Raw genomic sequence first — 9,026 nt, 5'->3', positions numbered from 1 at the left:
GTTGCAATTTATTATTAATTTTGTGAGTTGATAAATAATAGATAAGAATGCAGTAAAAGAATTATTTAGGTTGAGATTATTTTTTGTCCCCGAGATTTAGTTTTTGCAGTGTTATTATATCATTCATGTATATATTATATGTAAGCTAGTATCATTTAATTTATATTATATTTATTATTATTATTTTGTTAAAAAAATTATTGAATAAATATATGTGGGTATGTAGAAAGAATGTTACAATTTTTTAATATTTGGTTTTAAAATGCATTTTGTTTATCTTGATGTAATGATAATGGTTAAACTCTATTGCTATATAGGATTATGGAAAATGAATAATTATTGTCATTAAAACAATTGATTTGGTAATGTTCCGTTGTAATAATTATTTTTTATTATCATTAATGAAGTTTTAAGATTTCAAATAAAGGATTTTTGTGGTGGTTATTCGTGTTTATGTAAAGTAAAGACAGGTACTTTTCGTTATGGTTATTGATCATTACCGAAGATCTTAAGAATAAAAAATTTTGGAGATGGGCATGGTTTGTTGTTAAATCTTGTTATGAGTGATGGTCATGGCTCGTTGCCAATGGTCTTGAGTAAAAAACCACCTTCAACAACAATGAAAGACCTTCATCAAATGACTTCTATGGCAATGGGTAACAATAATGTCAAAGATGGTTTCCATATATCATTAGTGATGATAACCATTTTCTTCTATCAATATATGTTTTAGGCAACTAAAATAGTGATGGTCATAACTATCACCATAAGATATTAATGATAGTAGTTTGCGCCTATTGCGGCAATACATAAAACTTGTAATAATCAATATTTTGGCAACTCGATTTTTTGCCACCAGATCTAAGATCATCAACATTGAATTTTTTTATTTTTATTTTGTCGGTCAAAAAATGTTCTATTATTTCATGTAAAGCTTAAAATGTAACTATCCATTTTTAGCTGCTCTTTCGGCCTCACTCCTACCGAATTTGTTAGCCAAGATAGAGACACAGAGACTGCGTACAAAATGCCAAAACTTACATAGGATCTAAAATTAGAAAGATCAAAAGGCCTAGAAAACCCCTAAACCCCTAAAGTCAAGAAACAACCAATTAACAATAAGGAATCAGAGGATGATCTGGAGTTGGATTGTCCATTTCATTTCCTAGAAACTCTAGAGGCCGAAGTTCACCATGAATATGATACTCAATGTGTGTCATTCACCTTTCCAGGTTCTCCATACACTGACATTTTTTCTAGCTTCGACAAATGAAGGTCAACTAGTCCTACATGTTCCATTGATTATGTTACAGGTCATTCATAAAACTAATAATATCGTTGTGGTCACCATGGTGATTATGTCCCTACTGCTCCAGGAGGTGAGTAACGTGTTGGAGTTGAGAGTCCAAGGCATGAAAGGGAGGAGGAAGGTCCACTCAACTAGGGGAAGGAGCCACATCCTCCTCCAGCTCCTCCATGACCCCCCCCCCTTCTTCCCAAAATCCTCATCTTCTCCACAATGTTCTGCCCTTTGTCCTCTTGGACTGACCCCTCTCTGTGCACGACCACGCTGCCTATTCATGATTACGCCAATGCTAACCCATGGCAGCAACTCCTTGATGTTCAATTTTGGCCACAAACCCTGTCACCTCCCCAAGCCATGGCACCCAAAAAAGGAACACCAACAATGTCTAGGCCACCTTTTGCTTGAGGGAGGCAACCTCCTTTTAGTGCTACCACCTTACCTTCCAGAAATTACACCATTAACTTTGGCCAGCTTCCGCTTCTCAACCACGATGTCCTCAACCTCATTGGTTTGACACGCAACAAGACATGAGTATTTTCTTAGGTGCTTTGAAGGCACCCCCAAGGGTCTTCAAAAAGGAAATGAAAATTTACATATACCCCACACTAGCCAGGGGTTTCTACTCATAGAGACATAAGTAAAGCAAGAAGACAACCACAGTAAACCTACCACTTATTACTAGCCCCTAATATCAGTAGAGAGGGATTATGTGAACTCAACATCCCTCTTGCCTAATTACAAGTAACAATATACGTACTCGACCCCCCAACTCTCCCCTTCGACAAAGAGAGGGAATTACTGAATGAATTTTACAAGAACTAACTAAAGAACTTACCCTAGAGTTTGCAGCAGAGTCTCGAATTAGAAATCCTTGATCTGTTACCCAATTCACTAAGCTTTGCCTCATCATCGAGCAGGACCAATGTTGGTACAAGCTCCATGATTTAGCTTCACCTGGACCCCAGACCTGGGGTGCCTGACTTCTAATAGTTCCGTAAGGAACATGCACAGGTAGATGACTTGCACAAACCCTTCACCAATTTCGCCACCTTCCCTTATGCCCATAACCAAACTCACTAGAAGTTGTAATATTCCACTCATTATCCTTTTTATAACTCTTACCACCTCCATCTCGAAGCTTCCATGCACTCCACTTTGCACGCTAACTCTTCACCACATGTTTCTATGGTGTGTCCAAGGGAGGGCCTAGTTCCTCACCCTCATGACCAATATGCCCGTACACTTCCACCCCCATCAGGGATTCCTTCTCTTATGCTAGGATGGTGTTAAATTATTCAATCCAATAGTTAGAATTATTGGATGACCAACTTTGAGAGATCTCCAAACTAGAGTCCTAGCTACCCCGATTCACTAACAAATTCGCTACGTTATTCCCTGAGCTTCTGGATTCCATTGTAATGACATATGGGAGGGAAAGCACCAATTCTTGGAATATGTTTACTAGGATATTGAGGCACCAACTCTTAATCACCTTATGATTTGGGGATCAACTGAGTAGCTTTTGATTCACGCTTACTTCCAGTTGTGAGTCCCCATCTATCTAGAGCCTAGAATATTTTGCTTCCCGGGCCAGAAGTAGGCCTCTTTCCAAGGCCTTGAATTCTGCCACATTATTGGTGGTGTGTCCACAGTAACCCACAAATAACCACAAAAGTATTCGTGCGTTGTCCCTAAAAACTCCTCCATACCCAACTGATCTCTGATTCCCTTTAAATGCCCCATATAAGTTCATCTTGATAAATCCTAGAGGGGGGAGAGCAAAAACTAATGGCAATGAGCTCAAAGCGCTAAGTCGTCGGGGAGCAGGTGGAACCACCATACTTTGGGAGACCTCTAGCTCTTGTAAGATTTGTTCTTCCTCACCTTCTGTTCCAATGATCATCCACCCATTTATCGGACATAATTGTTCTTATTATATTCTACTTTGTGCATTACCAAACTACCTCCCATGTGCTCTTAAGCTCCTTAAATATGATTCTATTGCAGACTTTCATGACATTCCGCAATAGGAATTCCAAGACCATACCCCATGCCTTATTCATAATTGTATCCTTGAAGGGAGAAGAAAGCAATGACTCAATGGTTTCCCCTAAATTGTTGAGAGATCTGTCCAAATTCCCAAAAAGACTGTGTATCTTGGACCAGAGTGATTCCATGCTGGTATAAGTGTTAAGAAGGTTTCCAAGTCTTTCCTCCTATTGTTGAAAAATGGGACACTAGGAGGGGCATTCATACCTTTTTCTCCAAATAAGTTCCCACGTTAGTAGTTTGCGTCGCCCGATTAGCCAAAGAAATCTAGCGACCTTTGGCCATAATTTACTTGTCCAAATCTTCCTCCAAAGGGGCTCTTTGGGGATTTCCTTATGGTCTAACATGAGACCATAAACTTCTTTGATTGTAAAGGCACCCTATATTTGATATCCCCATCTTAGCTTGTCTCTCCCTCCCGCAACTGGTATTTTCCTTTCTTGTGGAACTGTATCTAATATTTGCCTTTCTTGGGGGGAACCGCTCCTCATGCCCTTGTTCCAAATTTTTCCATTCCTGCCACTAGATTTGAGAGGAGTCATGTTTCTAGTAATCAACAACCACGACCGCCCCGACCCTTAAGGTGAATTCTTTGAATTCTCGTAAGTCCTCCCTACTCACCAATCGTGGGAGTTGTGTCCATGATTCATCCTAAAACTTGGTTATGCTTCCATCTCTAATTTCCCAAAACAAATGGTCTTGAATGAAAGGCATGTGTTCCAATACTAGGTTCCATATTAATGTCCCTACTGGAAACTATGCCTGCCTCACTTTCTCAGCTTTAGAAGTCACTGGATTACACTTCCTATTCCATATTTGCTTCCACATCTCTTGTCTTCCTTGTAGCCAACGCCACCACAACTTAGCACCCATAGTTATGTTCAAAATTTCTAGGTCCCTCATACATAGAACTTCCCCCACATAAGCAGGCATAGTTTCTCCCAAGACACAAGGGACCATTTTCTGGCTTGTTGAGCGCCTTGCAACAAGAATTTATGAAACCTAAAAAATATGTCCTTGTAAACCTCCTTTGGCGTTGGGAGCTCCAACAGCTAGTAGATTGAAAATGCTTGTAGAACTGCCTTACACAGAATAATACAACTAGAAAGCTTGAGTGCTTTATATGTCTAGTTTTCCAATCTCCTGGAGATATTTTCCTTGATCTCTGACCAATATGAATCCCTTAACGAATTTTCCACAAGGGGAATGCCTAAGTATTTGGATGGTGAGGAGCCTATTTGAAAAACTATAATTCGCACGAGATTTCTTTGGAATAGCATGTTAGTGTTGAAAAAGAACATGCTCGATTTTTTCCCATTCACCATAGTCCCTGAGGCTATTTGAAAAACTGAAAGAATCATCTCCAAAGTGCAGATTTCTTGAATTGTCGGTTCCTCAAATAACATGACATCGTCTAAGAATTGTTGATGGGTGATAGGCGGGTCATTACCCCATAACCATATACCTTTAAGAATCCCTTGATCCATAGTCGCTTTAATATATCTCATGAGTCCCTCTACCGCTAGAATGAAAATAAAAAGGGGTATGGGATCCCCTTGGCGAAGGCCCCTGGATGCTTTGAATGTGTGGGATGGCGCACCATTCAGGAGAATAAAGAAGAAGGGTGGAAATTAGGTATTGGATCTAGTCGATCCATCTAGAGGAGAATCCAAAAGCATCCAAAATACTAAGCAGATATCTCCAATTTAAACGATCATAGGCCTTGGATAAGTCTAGCTTCATAACCATTCTTGGTTTCTTACTCTTTTTGAGTGAGTGAACCAATTCATAGGCTATGATAATTCCATCCAGGATTTGTCTGCCTTCAACTAATTTAGTTTTCTCTGGGGCTATGAGGTTCTTTAGAAGTGGTTTTAGCCTTTTAACTATGACCGATAAAATAACCTTGTAGATTACATTGCACAAGGCAATGGGTCTAAAACCACTACGATCGCTAAAGTTCCTTGACATAGGAATCAAGGTAAGAAAGGTCACATTCAAGTCAGACTATACATGTTGTAGACTTCGTGATTCCTTCAGCGATGCATAGACCTCTTGACCAACAAATGACTAACATGCCTTGAATAATTCTATAGTAAAACCATACAGGCCTGGGGATTTGTTTCTAGGCATATCTTTGACCACCTCTTCCACCTCATCGAAGGATATCTCCCTCATCAAGGTTGCATTCTGCTCCAGACTAACCAGTTGAGGAATGTGCTCCATGATCCTTGCTATGACATTGTTCATGTCTACTTCATCTTCTGACAAAAGGTCATGCTAAAATGAGATCAACTCCTCTTTTATATCCTCATGTTGGCAAGGAGTTTTGTCATGTAGGCCCAGGGTTAGACCATCAGTCACCAACAAACACTCTCATCGTAGTCTAGTGCAACATCAGAGTTTTCATTCCTCCATGAAGGAGAAAAGTCTCACCTAAGGCGTGTCGAGACTTCTTAAATGTTAGAGGGGAGTTTAATCGTGTTGGGATTTAGATTAGTGTATGCATTATTCATCAGTTAATTAAGTACACATATATCCCAATAACCTTGCGCACCATATACAAATAGATAGCACATTACTTATTCAAGTATCATCAAAATTTTAAAAGGGGATACATAACATAACAATAATGAATCACAAAACATAAAAATATAATCCTCGCAACGTTCTCATTGCATTAGAGTCGCACCATTACAATATAGATATACAAAATTATGCAAATCTACCCAAGTTTATGCCAAATGAAACAGTACAAGTCTGAATTACATTCACAGTACATGCATAGAGACTCAAATATCATTTCAACAGCATGTTGGCATAACTCTCCCTTATTCGTCTCTCTTCATCTCGATCTATGTGTCTTTTATAGATTTTATCTATTGTTTTGCTCTCGCTCACTTGATTTGGTCCAACTTGATCCCCTCGACAAAATCTAGGTGCTTTGGTCCACTTCCGCTTTGATTCCTTCAAACCCGATATCTTGATCCTTATTTCACGGCCTTGGCAAGTCCCAAGGTAACCACTTTCCTTCTGCGCTTACCGTTTTCTTCCTTTCTGATCCCGCTTTCTGGCTTATTTTGTCATTTCCGCAATTTTTTCTGACAAAAATTGATCAAAACTATCCAAAACAAAAAGGACCCAATAGGCCTTGACCACAAACTATTTACTCATCCTCACTTCAATATTTTGTTTGCATGATTGGTTCTTCTTGCAATTGCGCAACTACTATTAGTGCTCTTTCTGTTGGATGTGGAGCCTGATTACCTTCTTTATTCACAGGTATCACCGCATTGGACCCTAGTTCATAATGGGGCGGCAATGTCGCCCATTGTTTTGCCACGAGTGGGGGCGATGACGATTTTATGACCCCCCTCCCCCGGAGGGGGTTTGGGGGTAGCACCCCCTGAAGCTAAAAATAGATCTCAAATTGCCTTGTAAAATATTGTAATTTCATAGTCAATCTGAGTTGTTCATTAGGCAAATGATCTGACGGTAGAAGTTATGTTTAATTTAGGGTTTTTTTTTTCTCTAGAAGGCAACCCCTCGCTATATATGAGGGAATTGTATTGCGGCTATGTATATGTGTATTCCAAGTGAGAAAGAGAGAGGAGATTCTGTGAGAGCGAAGAGGAAAGTACAACGGATCTGTTCTAGGTTGTATCTCTTCATTTTGTTGGATAATATAAAAGGAATGACTGGTTGTTTCTCCATGGATATATCCCAAATTGAGTGAACCACGTATATCTAAGTCTCTCTTGTTTTATGCATTTTTTGTGTTTGTGTGTCTGCAATATTTTATGTGTTCCATTGCTCTGTTATATAATTTTCTAACACTTTCTCCTTGTTCTGCTACTTTGCCTTCAAATGAAGGACCCAACTCCAGTACTGTCTACGAAGTTTCAGCTTTGAATGAGTGGTAGTCATCCGTTACAGATTTCCAAGTGGCAAGTAAAGTAGTGTCCCGCTCATTAAATTTAGTGTTAGTCTCAGCATTTGGTTGTTTAGGCCACAAGGAAAGGAAGGTTTGCCACTATGTGTCTACATTATGATTTAGTTTACAGAGTTTCATAAATTTAGCTTTGGCGACAAGCAACAGGTCGTGAACCACAATCTTGACTCTATGTGATTCCTCCTCTAGCACATAAATTTTCTTCTTAATATCCTTAGCTTGAGTAAAGAATTTTTGTTGAGTTGCCAAGTCATCAGTCATAAAATCTTTCTCTATGAGGTGTTTGTTTTGTTCCCACAATGGGTAAAGAGGCGTATTGCGCTTAACAGGTAAACCAGACCAATCCTTAACTTGGCAAAAAATCTCCTGGGAACTTTGCGTACACTGTTGGATCATAGTTCTATAAGTGAATGCTTGCTTGATAGTTCAAGTAATTTTTTGTTGGAACTGTGTTGTAGGGTATGGAAGATATTTTTGCAAGCCAGTGATAGTATTACGCAATTCTCTGTTCGCGGTGGTTATCTTTGTACAAGCAATTTTGAAGAATTCCATACACTGTGTAGGTCAACATAAGGAAAAATCCTCAAGGGCATTAGGGATAAATTTTAAAATGGTTGGATACATATGTTGGAGCTTAGGGCTAATCTCCTCAACTTTTTTTTCCAGTTTCTCCTTTTCTCCTCGCAACTGGTTTCATTTCTCAATCACAATGAGGATTTGTTGTTGTTGTTGTTCATGCATAGTAACAAGTTAATTGTATCATGAACCAACAAGAACTAATTGATCTTCTAGTTGACATGATGAAGCTCTAATAAATTAAAATAATTATCGCAAGGACTAGGTCTAAAGATCATATGTAGACAAACTATCAGCTGGAGGAAACTTAGACTGCAAGGGTTGGCCACTTGTGATAGATTTATCAGATTTCCCTTAATGTGAGGCCTCTGGTTCCTGAGTTTTCTCCTACTAATAGTCTTCTCAGAATTTTTTAAGGACGTGATATGGAAAAAGAGGAAATATATCAAGCTATTGAGTAAATACATGCAAATCTTCTCTACAGTAGTTTGGGTTTTGGCTAAGGGGAGCAAGTCGTGCTACAGAAACAATAGGAGTCGACTCAGGCTACATGATAGGAAAAGACGACACAGGTGGCATCGTAATTGTCTCTATACTCGGGTCAGGTTCAGTTGTATTCTTGGGGTCTAACTCTATCTCCATTTCGAAAATATTTCCAGTGGTGTCTCCAGGGTTGGAATGCTCAAAAGGATGGTCTGAAATGGTTGCAGATGATGAGATAATATAGGGCTATGTGTCGGGGACACAACAAGAAGTGAGTGAACGCACTCTTCAACAATGGTTGCGGCATGAATAGGGTCTTCAGGCTCATCATCTGTGATATCAACAATGGTTGAAGAACTAGCAATATGCTTGGGAGGTTTAGAGGTAGCTTTTACAAAGGCTTGAGCAAAAGCAAAAGTGTCAAAAGAAGTAGCAGGGTTAACATATGCAATAATAGGTGATGCTAATTATACAAGTCTTATAGACACAAATGGAAGTGCTAGAGGTTTGAATGTCTTACCGACATATGGGACTGCGTTAGGGATGGAAGAAGTTGCGGTAGGTGGATTCACCAACGATTTAATAGTATATATAGTTACCTGAGCAAAAGACACACATGCTTGGAGCCACTTCATAAAGAGTTCAAAATGAGATGTAAAA

The sequence above is a fragment of the Pinus tabuliformis genome, chromosome 2_1 (genome assembly GCF_031772625.1).
Source record: "Pinus tabuliformis cultivar Carrire ecotype Pingquan chromosome 2_1, CPIR1, whole genome shotgun sequence".
Lineage (NCBI taxonomy): Eukaryota > Viridiplantae > Streptophyta > Pinopsida > Pinales > Pinaceae > Pinus > Pinus tabuliformis.
This window is presented reverse-complemented; position numbering follows the sequence as displayed.